The sequence below is a fragment of the Aquarana catesbeiana genome, linkage group LG01 (genome assembly GCF_042186555.1).
Source record: "Aquarana catesbeiana isolate 2022-GZ linkage group LG01, ASM4218655v1, whole genome shotgun sequence".
In the NCBI taxonomy this organism is placed as follows: Eukaryota; Metazoa; Chordata; class Amphibia; order Anura; family Ranidae; genus Aquarana; species Aquarana catesbeiana.
The window spans coordinates 98735874-98749649 of record NC_133324.1 but is presented as its reverse complement, the minus strand read 5'-3'; the positions used below and the strand labels follow the sequence as shown (position 1 = coordinate 98749649).

The window sequence follows — 13776 nt, the reverse complement described above, 5'->3', positions numbered from 1 at the left end:
CGGCTGGTGGGTTGAACGGACTTCTCCTCCAGCCGTGCTCTCCTCCTCCAAGGCATCCAATAGGATCGCCTGGTGTTTTGGCCAATCGGGAAACAGGTCTCATGACCCGCTTCCTGATTGGCGGGGAGGTGATTCAGTGTGATAATAGCGAATATTTATTCGCTATTGTCACACAACTGGGTGGGCTTGGAGCGCCTCTGGCTCTAATCACGTGCTTAACCCCCCCTCCTCCCAATTGGAATCCATGCATCCGGTGGGTGCGCCCCTAATTGATGGGCTGCCACAGTATGGCAGTATTCCTTTATGAATGTGTATCAGCCTCAGTGCCAAAATGTGTTACAAAGTGTTGCACATAAGAACTACTTGAATTTGTCTAACTCGTTGGAAATAGTGGTACTACCCTCATGAATTTGGCGCAGGACTATCTAATGTGGGCAATACAGCAGAAAAGTGTAAGAAATGTTTTATCAAATCATCCCCATGGTCTTTTTAAAAGCATTTAAAGTGGTTGTAAACCTATACATATATCCAGTGAAGTGACTGGCCTTGGGTGATAAACAGAGGCGAACAAATACTACTACATAAGTTGTACCTATTTATCTGCTGTCTTGTCTTCTCTAGAGCCCTTCAAAGTACAGAATTTATACAGCTTGTCAGAGCTGTCAGAAAACTGGGGACAAGGAACAAAGTTACATTCTGCAAAGCTCAGTAATGCCGTGTACACACGACCAGACTTTTCAACAGCAAAGTTCCGACGGAACTAATCCGCCAGACAATTCCATCGTGTGTGGGCTTCATCGGACTTTTACTGTCGAAAAATCAGACGAACTTTAGAAATAGAACATGTTTCAAATCTTTCCGACGGACTCGAGTCCGGTCGAAAAATCCATTCCTCTGTATGCTAGTCCGACGGACGAACAACGACGCTAAGGCAGCTATTGGCTACTGACTATGAACTTCCTTATTCTAGTCCGGTTGTACGTCATCACGTTCGAATCAGTTGGACTTTAGTGTGATCGTGTGTAGGCAAGTCAATTGCTTCGGAACTCCATTGAAAGTCCGTCAAAAAGTCCTTTGGGGTTCAGTCCGTTGAAAGTCCGCTCGTGTGTACACGGCATAAGAAGAACTCCGAGAGCTGATTGCAGGGAAGAGGCACGCCCCCTTCACACAGCACACAGGAACAGAGCTGAGGCTGTCAATCACAGGCTGTGTGCTGGAGCTTCCTCCCCTGTCACCTTTTAACTCTTGGTGTCAAGAAAACTTTCCACAAGTGATTCATGCTGATAGTAGAGGAACGAAGCAGCAGACAGAAATTACACTCAATGTTCTTTAGCCCCCGGTCACACTGGTGTGACTTGACAGTTTCAAATCGCATGACAAGTCACACCCTATTGTCCACTCCGTCAGAGTAACACCAATTTTGAAAGTAGTTCCTTCAGTACTTTTTGCAAGTTCAGGTGTGACTTGCAAAGACATCTTTACCTGATGTCGCACAGATGTCTTTCAAGTCGCACCTGAAGTAGCACTGAAATGCTACTTTAGAATGTCGTAATCAGTGTGACTGGGAAGTAAGTGAGACAAATACACACTATAGAGGGATATGCTTTGTTCATATTTCATGTCTGAGGTTTACAACCACTTTAAAACCACTTTAAAAAAAAAAAAAAGTCGGCAGCTACAAATACTGTAGCTGCTGACTTTTAATATTAGCATATTAGGACATTTACCTGTCCAGGGAGCCCGTGATGTCAGCACCCCAGCCGATCTTCGGATCGACTCCCGGGTGCTGCCGCCGCCATTTCTAGTAAGGGAACCAGGCAGTGAAGACTTTTGACTTCACTCCTGGTTCCCTACTGCGCATGCGTGAGTCACGCTGCGTGTTCTGATTGGTCTCTGCTGTCTTCTGGGATCCATGTGTCTCCCAGAAGAAAGCGGGGGGTGGGGGATTTGCCAGACATTGCGTAGATCGCCGCAGTGTGCATCTATTTTACCTGGAAGTGGGAGCAGATACATGGATTTGACAGGTATCTGCTTCCCCCTCTGGGGGGGGGGATCTGAACAGCGGAATTTCCATTTCTGGGTGGAACTCCGCTTTAACCCCTTGCCGATGAGCGTATGCAGATGTGCGCACTCAGCTTTCAGGGGTTATACCGGGATGATGCTTGCAGCTGCAGGCATCATCCCGGTACTGTTTTTTAGAGCCGGTGATCGGCTTTCCAGCGATAACAACCAATGCGGCTAAAAGCCGCTCGGCTGTTATACCGGAGGAGCGCCACCGCCTCCCGCCGCTCTTACGGTGGAACGGGAGGCCCGATCAACAATCCGCCACCTCCAGCGGCTAGGGACAGTCTGGAACGAAGCCGTAAGCGGCTTCATTCCAGCCTCCTAATTGTAAACACGGAAGCAACGTCATGACATCACTTCCTGTTTACTCGGCTGCCAATGGTGCCGGTTTTAAAAAAATATACAGTATTCAGAATCACCAAAAACGGCGATCTGAATACTTTGAAGTGCAAAGGAGGGATTGGGGGTCCCGATCCCTCCATAAAGAGTACCTGTCACCACCTATTACTGTCACAAGGGATGTTTACATTCCTTGTGACAGCAATAAAAGTGATCAAATTTAAAAAAAAAAAAAAAAAAAAACAATTTATTAATATTAAAATAAATAAGAAAAAAAAAATTCAAAGCGCCCCCGTCGCCGCAAGCTCGTGCAGCAAAAAAAAACGCATACGGAAGTCGCGCCCGCATATGTAAATGGTGTTCAAATCACACATGTGAGGTATCGATGCAATCGTCAGAGCGAGAGCAATAATTCTAGCACTAGACCTCCTCTGTAACTCTAATCTGGTAACCGTAAAAAAAATTTAAAGCGTCGCCTATGGAGATTTTTAGGTACCGTAGTTTGTCCCCATTCCACAAGTGCGTGCAATTATAAAGCATGACATGTTTGGTATTTATTTACTCGGCGTAACATCATCTTTCACATTATACAAAAAAATTGGGCTAACTTTACTGTTTCGTTTTTTTTAAATTCATGAAAGTGTCCCTTTTCCCAAAAAGTTGCGTTTAAAACACCGCTGCACAAATACCGTGTGACATAAAATATTGCAACAATCGCCATTTTATTCTCTAGATTCTCTGCTAAAAATGTTTGGGGGCTCTAAGTAATTTTCTAGCAAAAAAACGGATTTTAACTTGTAAACACCAAATGTCAAAAATAGGCTTAGTCATGAAATTGTTAAGGTATACTTCTGAATGTTTTGTACGTAAGTGTACATATTATTGTAATTAATTTACATTAAGATTATTGGTGGCACAGTGATACATGCATGTACAGTATATACAGTAGGGAAAACAATTATTTGATCCCCTGCAGATTTTGTAAGTTTGCCCACTTACAAAGAAATGAAGGGTCTATAATTTTTATCATAGGTGTATCTTAAATGATAGAGACATAGTTACATAGTAGGTGAGGTTGAAAAAAGACACAAGTCCATCAAGTCCAACCTGTGTGTGTGCTTTTATGTCAGTATTACATTGTATATCCCTGTATGTTGTGGTCATTCAGGTGCTCATCTAATAGTTTTTTGAAATTACCGATGCTCCCCGCTGAAAGAGAATTCCACATCCTTACTGCTCTTACAGTAAAGAACTCCCTACGCAGTTTAAGGTTAAACCGCTTCTCTTCTAATTTTAGTGAATGGCCCTGAGTCTTTTTAAATCCCCTTTCGCGTAAAAGTTTTATCCCTATTGTGGCGTCACCAGTACGGTATTTGTACATTGAAATCATATCCCCACTCAAGCGTCTCTTCTCCAGAGAGAATAAGTTCAGTGCTCGTAACCTTTACTCATAACTAAGGTCCTCCAGTCCCTTTATTAGCTTTGCTGCACTTCTCTGGACTCTCTCCAGTTCCAGTACATCCTTCCTCAGGACTGGTGCCCAGAACTGGACAGCATACTCTAGGTGTGGCTGGACCAGAGTCTTGTAGAGTGGGAGAATTATTGTTTTATCTCTGGAGTTAATCCTCTTTTTAATGCATGCCAATGTTCTGTTTGCTTTGCTTGCAGCAGCTTGGCATTGCATGCCACTGCTGAGCCTGTCATCTGCTAGGATCTCCAGGTCCTTTTCCATCCTGGATTCCCCCAGAGGTTCTTCCCCTAGTGAGTAGACTGTATTCATATTTTTGCCACCCAAATGCATTATTTTACATTTTTCTACATTGAACCTGATTTGCCATGTAGTTGCCCACCACATTAATTTGTTTAGATCTTCTTGCAAGGTTTCCGCATCCTGCGGAGGAATTATTGCTCTGTTTAGCTTAGTATCATCCGCAAATACTGAGATTGAGCTGTTTATCTCATCCTCCAGGTCATTTACGAATAATTTAAATAGGATTGGTCCCAGGACAGAACCCTGGGGGACCCCGCTTTCCACACTGGACTGAGTACTCCCCATTTATCACTACCCTCTGAACTCGCCCATGTAGCCAGTTTTCAATGCATGTACTCACCCTATGGTGATTTGTGGGGAACTGTATCAAATGCCTTTGCAAAATCTAGATACACTATGTCTACAGGCCTTCCTTTATCTAGATGGCAGCTCACCTCCTCATAGAAGGTTAATAGATTGGTTTGGAGGAACGATTCTTCATGAATCCATGCTGATTACTGCTAAAGTCATTAGTAAAATCTTGTATATAGTCCCTTATCATCCCCTCCAAGACCTTGCATACTATTTTTTTTAGCCTACGGCACCTGGCTTTCCCATGCGGTCTCCCGTCCAGGTACTAATCAGGCCTGACCCTGCTTAGCGTCCAGGATCAGATGAGATCGGGCGCATTCAGGGTGATGTGGCCTTAGGCCAAGAGCTTGCATACTATTGATGTTAGGCTAACTGGTCTGTAATTCCCAGGTATGTATCTTGGCCCTTTTTAAAATATTTAAAATGGTACCAATCTGCTGGTACCATTCCAGTCAGTAGACTGTTCGTAACAATTAGGAACAATGGTCTGGCAATTACATGACTGAGTTCCTTAAGGAACCTCGTGTGCAAGCCATCTGGTCCCAGTGACTTAATAATGTTAAGCTTTTCAAGTCTATTTCTAATTCTATCCTCTGTAAGCCATGAGGGTGCTTTCTGTGAAGTGCCATGAGGATAAACATTGCAGTTTTGGTTACTGAAGCCCCCCGTTTCCCTTGTGAAGACTGAGGAAAAGAATAAATTCAATACCTTTGTCATCTCTCCATCCTTAGTAACCAGATTCCCTTCATCATTCTTTATGGGACCAATATGATCTAACCTCCCTTTCTTACTATTTATATACGTAAAGAATTTCTTGGGATTTTTTTTTACTCTCCTCTGCTATATGTCATTCATGTTCTATCCTAACCGCCCTGATTGCACCCTTGCATTTCTTGTTGCATTCTTTGTAAAGTTGGAAAGCTGATGATGATCCCTCAGCCTTGTATTTTTTGAAGGCCTTCTCCTTTGCCTTTATATGCATTTTTATGTTGGAGTTAAGTCACCCAGGACTTTTATTAGTTCTTTTAAATGTATTATCCCTTGGGATGCACTGGCTAATACCCTTTTTTAATATGCTCTTAAAGCATACCCATTTTTCCTCCGTGTTCTTTGTTCCTAAGATTTTATCTTATTTAGTATCTTCTAGCAAGGATCGTAGTTTAGGGAAGTTGGCTCTTTTGAAATTCAGTGTCTTTGTATTCCGCTTATGTTTCTTATGTTTCCTACTTTGTGATTTATACTGAAACGAATTGATCTGTGATCGCAGTTTGCTAAATTGCCCTGCATTTCCACATCTGTGATCAGGTCTGTATTGTTGGTAATCAGTAGGTCTAGTAACGCTTTGTTTCTAGTTGGTGCATTTACAATCTGACCCATCAAATTGTCTTGGAAAATATTAGGAAATGGCGAGCTTTAGATGAATGTGCGGATCCTTCTGCCTAGTCTATGTCTGGATAGTTAAAATCCCCCATTATAATGACACTTCCAATCCTTGCCGCTAATCCAAATTGTGATAGAAGGTCCGCCTCCCCCTCCTCCCTCTGATTAGGGGGCCTATAGCATACTCCCAGTATTACTTTCCCATTAGTTTCCTCCCTTCGTAGCTCTACCCATAGGGATTCCACCTCCTCCCTTGCTCCCTTAGTGATGTCATCTCTCACATTCTCTTCACATCATTTTTTGATATACAGGCATACCCCTCCCCCTTTTTTACCCTCTCTATCCCTGCGACCTATTTTGTGACTAGCGATCACATGACCATCAGGTGTGCTGGAGCCTGTTGTCCTACGCCCAGACAGATAAATACCACCGTTCCAGCACTTCCCCCTTAGGCTTGTAGAAGGAGCTGATGCTCTGAGCGCGTAGCCTCTTTTATCCAGTTGTTCCTCCCCTGGTGTTTCTCTGCTTGCTGGTGATGTCATCTCCCTGTGCTCCACGGCGGCCCGGACCGATTTCCTGGTGGCCACAGGACAGATTGAGGTTCCCTCAGTCATCTGCCAGATCCATGGACGCTTGTTTTGGATGCCGATCTACACCTGCAGACACCACTACTTACAGATGAGCTTGTTTTTATGTTATTTCTTGTAAGTGCATTACTTACTTTTCTAATAAATCGCATTTAATATACTGCACTCAGGTTGGCGCTTCCTGTGTCTCTCCCCCTTCTCTAACCTACCACTAATCCCTCCAATACTACCCACTGAGATACGTTCCACACTGTCTATCTCTATGTCTGGACCCCCTCCGCTGTCACCTAGATTAAAAGCCCCTCTAACTTTTTAGTCATCTTCACTCCCAGCAGATCTGCACCCTCCTCATTTAGGTGCAGTCCTTCCCTCCTATAGAGCTGGTAACCGACTGAAAAGTCGGCCCAGTTCTCCAGGAACCCAATCCCCTCCTTTCTACACCAGCTCTTCAGCCACTCGTTTACTTCCCTAAGCTCTCGATGCCTACCTGGTGTGGCTCGAGGTACCGGTAGTATTTCTGAAAATACTACCTTGGAGGTCCTATTCCTCAATTTAGCTCCTAAATCCCTAAAATAGTTTTTTAGGACACTTCATCTTCCTTTGACTTTGTCATTGGTACCAACGTGCACCATGACAGCTGGGTCTTCCCCAGCCCCTCCCAGTAATCTGTCCACCAGATCTGTGATGTGCCGAACCCAAGCGCCCGTCTTTGTGACCAGATTGCCCTCTCTGTCCTGAGAATTGAGTCCCCTACCACCATAATCTTCCTTTCCTTTCCCTTGGCTTTATTCCCAACCTCACTGGAGGAGTTATTCCCCTGGCAGCTAGGGGAGTCACTAAGCTCCAGCAATGCTAGGCCCTGACTGGTTTTACCAATGTCACTCAACGGGGCGTATTTATTGGGATGTTCCAGCCCAGGACCGGCCTCCCTGTCACTTTTCTCTCTACTCTACCTGACTGTCATCCATCTACTCTGCTTTGGTGCCTGCCCCTCTTTATCACCACCCGCCTCTGTGCTGGCCCCTGCCAGCACCTGCCAGGTAGGATCCCAACTCTCCTTTAGTATGAGAGTCTTCAGTGTTGACAGTTGCTTTCCTAAATTCAGAACCTGGACTTCCAGGGAAACAATGTGCTTACATATTGCACTGCAGTATTTGCCCTCGATCAGATGATCAAGGAACGCATACAGGCCGCAAGATGTACACCAAGTCGCATCTCCACACCCGCCGAGCATCGTACCCACTAATTTAACGGGGATTGGGAATTATATTCTGTTAAAATTAAATTAACAACTAGCTTTCTGACACTAATACCCAACAATACATGGGCACTCAACAATACAATACACAGGCACTCAACAGTACAATACACAGCTACTCAACAGTACAATACACAGGTACTCAACAATACAATACACAGGTACTCGCAGCACACGTGCACTCACCGCACACATAAAACAAATGCTATAAATTCCAGTTCAGTAAAATAAGTATTTGATCCCCAAGCAAAACCTGACTTAGTACTTGGTGGAGAAACCCTTGTTGGCAAGCACAGAGGTAAGACGATTCTTGTAGTTGGTTACCAGGTTTGCACACATCTGAGAAGGGAGTTTGGTCCGCTCTTCTTTAAAGATCTTCTATAAATCTTTAAGGTTTCTTGGCTGTCTCTTGGCAACTTGAAGTTTCAGCTCCCTCCATACATTTTCTATTAAGGTCTGGAGACTGACTAGGCCACTCCTTTATTTTAATGTGCTTCTTCTTGAGCCACTCCTATGTTGACTTGGTGGTGTGTTTTGGGTCGTTGTCATGCTGGAAGACCCATCTACGACCCATCTTCAGTGTTCTGGCTGAGAGAAGAAGGTTCTCACCCAAGATTTTACAATACATAGCTCCGTCCATTGGCCCCTCAATGCAGCAAAGGCAGCCTGTACCTTTAGCAGAGAAACAGCCCCAAAGCCTTATGTTTCCACCCATGTGCTTGACTGTAGGGTTGGTGTTCTTAGGGTCATAGTCAGCATTATTCTGTCTCTATATTTAAAATACACGTATGATACAAATTATAGACCTTTCAAGTGGGCAAACTTACAAAATCTGCAAGGGGATCAAATACATATTTTCCCCACTGTACATACAAACATATAAAAAGAATTGGTGGCATAGTGGTATATGTATATACAGTACATGACTATGTATTTATGTATACACTACACCTGAGGAAGAGCAGGGAGACTTGAAACTGTTGTGTTGTACTTACCTGCGTGCTTGATGAATAAATGGCTCTGAAGATTGCAGCAGCAAATTGAAGTGCAGAAATCATTTGAATTATAAATATATATATACACATATACAAATCATGCTAACATAGTCTGAATGTATATGTATATAAAGTACATACAATTTCTCTTTAGACCTCTGTGTCAGTGCAGCATTCATCAGACTTTTTAAAGGAAGCACCTACTGCCTGTGGCTCTTTGATTTGACAAATCACAGAGCAGAGCAGCAGCAAAAGAAGCCACAGGAGCCACGAATGATGCAGACACAGAGATCTGATTAGAGGAGAAGGTACACTGTATCACAACTCTATGCAGTCAGTGCAGAGCTGTGGGCATTGCAACCTGCAGCACTGTGTGTTATAGCTGTAATACTAGGTTAGTGCTGGAAGTGGGCCCTTAGAGGACTGGAGTCCCTAATCATTTGTCCAGTTTGACCTCGCCCAACCTGCGCCCTGCCTCCAACTGTATTAAAGTACCTCATTTTGGCACTATACGTTCATTAAAGTATACTATGAGCAGGTATTTGCTATTTTTCAAAGCAGAGTACTTACTAGCCAAGGAGGGATAAGCTTGAGCCAATTGACCAGCTTGAATACATATTGCATTCTTGCAATATTGCATACGTGAATCAAGATTTCCTGTTTTATGCAAATGATTTCTAGACATATGATGAGTGTACAGCAGTTTTCAGAGGGTTAATTAACCACTTGCCTACTGGGCACTTTTACCTCCTTCCTGCCCAGGCCAATTTTTAGCTTTTAGCATTGTCGGACTTTGAATGACAATTGCGCGGTCATGCAACACTATACCCAAATGACATTTTTTATATTTTTTTCACACAAATAATGCTTTCTTTTGGTGGTATTTATTGACCACTGGGCTTTTTTATTTCTTGATAAACAAATGAAGAAAGACCTTAAAATTTTGAAGAAAAAAAAATGTTCAAAGTTTGTTATAAAATTTTGAAAACAGTCACTCTCTCTATTTGTCCTGCTTTCCACTATCATCAAAAGTGAATGAAAATCCCAAGGTTTGGGTTATCCCTAGAACAGTAACAGAGGGGAAATCCTCCAATGGCGACACTAGTTTTGGTGACCTTGGTGATAACCAGGTATTCCCTCACTTCCTGTTTTGGCTATGGGTCAGGAAGTGCAGGGAAATTTCCCCAAAGGGGACAAAAAAAAAAAACTGATAGGGCTTAAAACCTTCCTTTATTCTATCCAAAATAAAAAGAAAAAGAAAATTTTGTCTTTAGGTCTACTTTAACCACTTGACGACCGCCTCACGCCGATGTACGTCGGCAAAGTGGCACGGACAGGCAAAATCACGTACAGGGTACGTGATTTGCCTTCCGCGGGTGGGGGGTCCGATCGGACCCCCCCCCGGTGCCCGAGGCGGTCGTCTTTTGTCCAGCGGCGATCGGTGATGAGGGGGAGACCATCCGTTCGTGGCCCCCCCCTCGCGATCGCCGCCGGCCAATGAAAACACTCCTTTGCTGCTGTATGCTAAACAGCAGCAAAGGAAGTGATGTCATCTCCCCTCGGGTCGGTATTTTCCGTTCCGGCCCGAGGAGAGAAGACATCTATGTGAGTGCACAACACACACACACACAGTAGAACATGCCAGGCACACAAAACACCCCGATCCCCCCCCCGATCGCCCCCCGATCCCCCCCCAATCACCCCCCCCCCCCCTGTCACAAACTGACACCAGCAGTTTTTTTTTGTTTTTTTTTCTGATTACTGCATAGTGTCAGTTTGTGACAGTTACAGTGTTGGGACAGTGAGTATTACCCCCCTTTAGGTCTAGGGTACCCCCCTAACCCCCCCTAATAAAGTTTTAACCCCTTGATCACCCCCTGTCACCAGTGTCACTAAGCGATCATTTTTCTGATCGCTGTATTAGTGTCGCTGGTGACGCTAGTTAGTGAGGTAAATATTTAGGTTCGCCGTCAGCGTTTTATAGCGTCAGGGACCCCCATATACTACCTAATAAATGTTTTAACCCCTTGATTGCCCCCTAGTTAACCCTTTCACCACTGATCACCGTATAACCGTTACGGATGACGCTGGTTAGTTAGTTTATTTTTTATAGTGTCAGGGCACCCGCCGTTTATTACCAAATAAAGGTTTAGCCCCCTGATCGCCCGGCGGTGATATGCGTCGCCCCAGGCAGCGTCAGATTAGCGCCAGTACCGCTAACACCCACGCATGCAGCATACGCCTCCCTTAGTGGTATAGTATCTGATCGGATCAATATCTGATCCGATCAGATCTATACTAGCGTCCCCAGCAGTTTAGGGTTCCCAAAAACGCAGTGTTAGCGGGATCAGCCCAGATACCTGCTAGCACCTGCGTTTTGTGCCTCCGCCCAGCCCACCCAAGTGCAGTATCGATCGATCACTGTCACTTACAAAACACTAAACGCATAACTGCAGCGTTCGCAGAGTCAGGCCTGATCCCTGCGATCGCTAACAGTTTTTTTGGTAGCATTTTGGTGAACTGGCAAGCACCAGCCCCAGGCGTCAGGTTAGCGCCAGTACCGCTAACACCCACGCACGCAGCATACGCCTCCCTTAGTGGTATAGTATCTGAACGGATCAATATCTGATCCGATCAGATCTATACTAGCGTCCCCAGCAGTTTAGGGTTCCCAAAAACGCAGTGTTAGCGGGATCAGCCCAGATACCTGCTAGCACCTGCGTTTTGCCCCTCCGCCCGGCCCAGCCCAGCCCACCCAAGTGCAGTATCGATCGATCACTGACACTTACAAAACACTAAACGCATAACTGCAGCGTTCGCAGAGTCAGGCCTGATCCCTGCGATCGCTAACAGTTTTTTTTGTAGCGTTTTGGTGAACTGGCAAGCACCAGCCCCAGGCAGCGTCAGATTAGCGCCAGTACCGCTAACACCCACGCACGCACCGTACACCTCCCTTAGTGGTATAGTATCTGATCGCATCAATATCTGATCCGATCAGATCTATACTAGCGTCACCAGCAGTTTAGGGTTCCCAAAAACGCAGTGTTAGCGGGATCAGCCCAGATACCTGCTAGCACCTGCGTTTTGCCCCTCCGCCCGGCCCGGCCCAGCCCACCCAAGTGCAGTATCGATCGATCACTGACACTTACAAAACACTAAACGCATAACTGCAGCGTTCGCAGAGTCAGGCCTGATCCCTGCGATCGCTAACGTTTTTTGGTAGCATTTTGGTGAACTGGCAAGCGCCAGCGGCCTAGTACACCCCGGTCGTAGTCAAACCAGCACTGCAGTAACACGTGGTGACGTGGCGAGTCCCATAAGTGCAGTTCAAGCTGGTGAGGTGACAAGCACAAGTAGTGTCCCGCTGCCACCAAGAAGACAAACACAGGCCCGTCGTGCCCATAATGCCCTTCCTGCTGCATTCGCCAATCCTAATTGGGAACCCACCGCTTCTGCAGCGCCCGTACTTCCCCCATTCACATCCCCAACCAAATGCAGTCGGCTGCATGAGAGGCATTTTCTTTATGTCCTCCCGAGTACCCCTACCCAACGAACCCCCCAAAAAAGATGTCGTGTCTGCAGCAAGCGCGGATATAGGCGTGACACCCGCTATTATTGTCCCTCCTGTCCTGACAATCCTGGTCTTTGCATTGGTGAATGTTTTGAACGCTACCATTCACTAGTTGAGTATTAGCGTAGGGTACAGCATTGCACAGACTAGGCACACTTTTACAGGGTCTCCCAAGATGCCATCGCATTTTGAGAGACCCGAACCTGGAACCGGTTACCGTTATAAAAGTTAGTTACAAAAAAAGTGTAAAAAAAAAAAAAAATATGAAATAAAAAAAAATAGTTGTTGTTTTATTGTTCTCTCTCTCTCTATTCTCTCTCTCTATTGTTCTGCTCTTTTTTACTGTATTCTATTCTGCAATGTTTTATTGTTATTGTTATTGTTATTATGTTTTATCATGTTTGTTTTTCAGGTGTGTAATTATTTACACTTTACTGTGCTTTATTGTTAACCATTGTTAACCATTTTTTTGTCTTCAGGTACGCCATTCACGACTTTGAGTGGTTATACCAGAATGATGCCTGCAGGTTTAGGTATCATCTTGGTATCATTCTTTTCAGCCAGCGGTCGGCTTTCATGTAAAAGCAATCCTAGCGGCTAATTAGCCTCTAGACTGCTTTTACAAGCCGTGGGAGGGAATGCCCCCCCCCCCCACCGTCTTCCGTGTTTTTCTCTGGCTCTCCTGTCTCAACAGGGAACCTGAGAATGCAGCCGGTGATTCAGCCAGCTGACCATAGAGCTGATCAGAGACCAGAGTGGCTCCAAACATCTCTATGGCCTAAGAAACCGGAAGCTACGAGTATTTCATGACTTAGATTTCGCCGGATGTAAATAGCGCCATTGGGAAATTGGGGAAGCATTTTATCACACCGATCTTGGTGTGGTCAGATGCTTTGAGGGCAGAGGAGAGATCTAGGGTCTAATAGACCACAATTTTTTCAAAAAAGAGTACCTGTCACTACCTATTGCTATCATAGGGGATATTTACATTCCCCGAGATAACAATAAAAATGATTAAAAAAAAAAATATGAAAGGAACAGTTTAAAAGTAAGATTAAAAAAGCAAAAAAATAATAAAGAAAAAAAAAAAAAAAAAAAAAAAAACACCCCTGTCGCCCCCTGCTCTCGCGCTAAGGCGAACGCAAGCGGCGGTCTGTCGTCAAACATAAACAGCAATTGCACCATGCATGTGAGGTATCACCGCGAAGGCCAGATCGAGTGCAGTAATTTTTCCAGTAGACCTCCTCTGTAAATCTAAAGTGGTAACCTGTAAAGGCTTTTGAAGGCTTTTAAACATGTATTTATTTTGTTGCCACTGCACGTTTGTGCGCAATTTTAAAGCATGTCATGTTTGGTATCCATGTACTCGGCCTAAGATCATCTTTTTTATTTCATCAAACATTTGGGCAATATAGCGTGTTTTAGTGCATTGAAATTAAAAAAAGTGTGTTTTTTCCCCA

At 44.6% G+C, this 13776-nt stretch overlaps 1 protein-coding gene and 1 pseudogene across 2 annotated transcripts in view; both read right to left on the bottom strand.

The window, feature by feature from the left end:
• The window catches only part of PARP8 (poly(ADP-ribose) polymerase family member 8), a 416167-nt gene that overhangs the window by 144538 nt on the left and 257853 nt on the right, over positions 1-13776 (bottom strand). The gene's annotated exons all lie outside the window — the stretch shown is intronic.
• On the bottom strand, positions 4747-4865 carry LOC141124191 (5S ribosomal RNA; annotated as a pseudogene).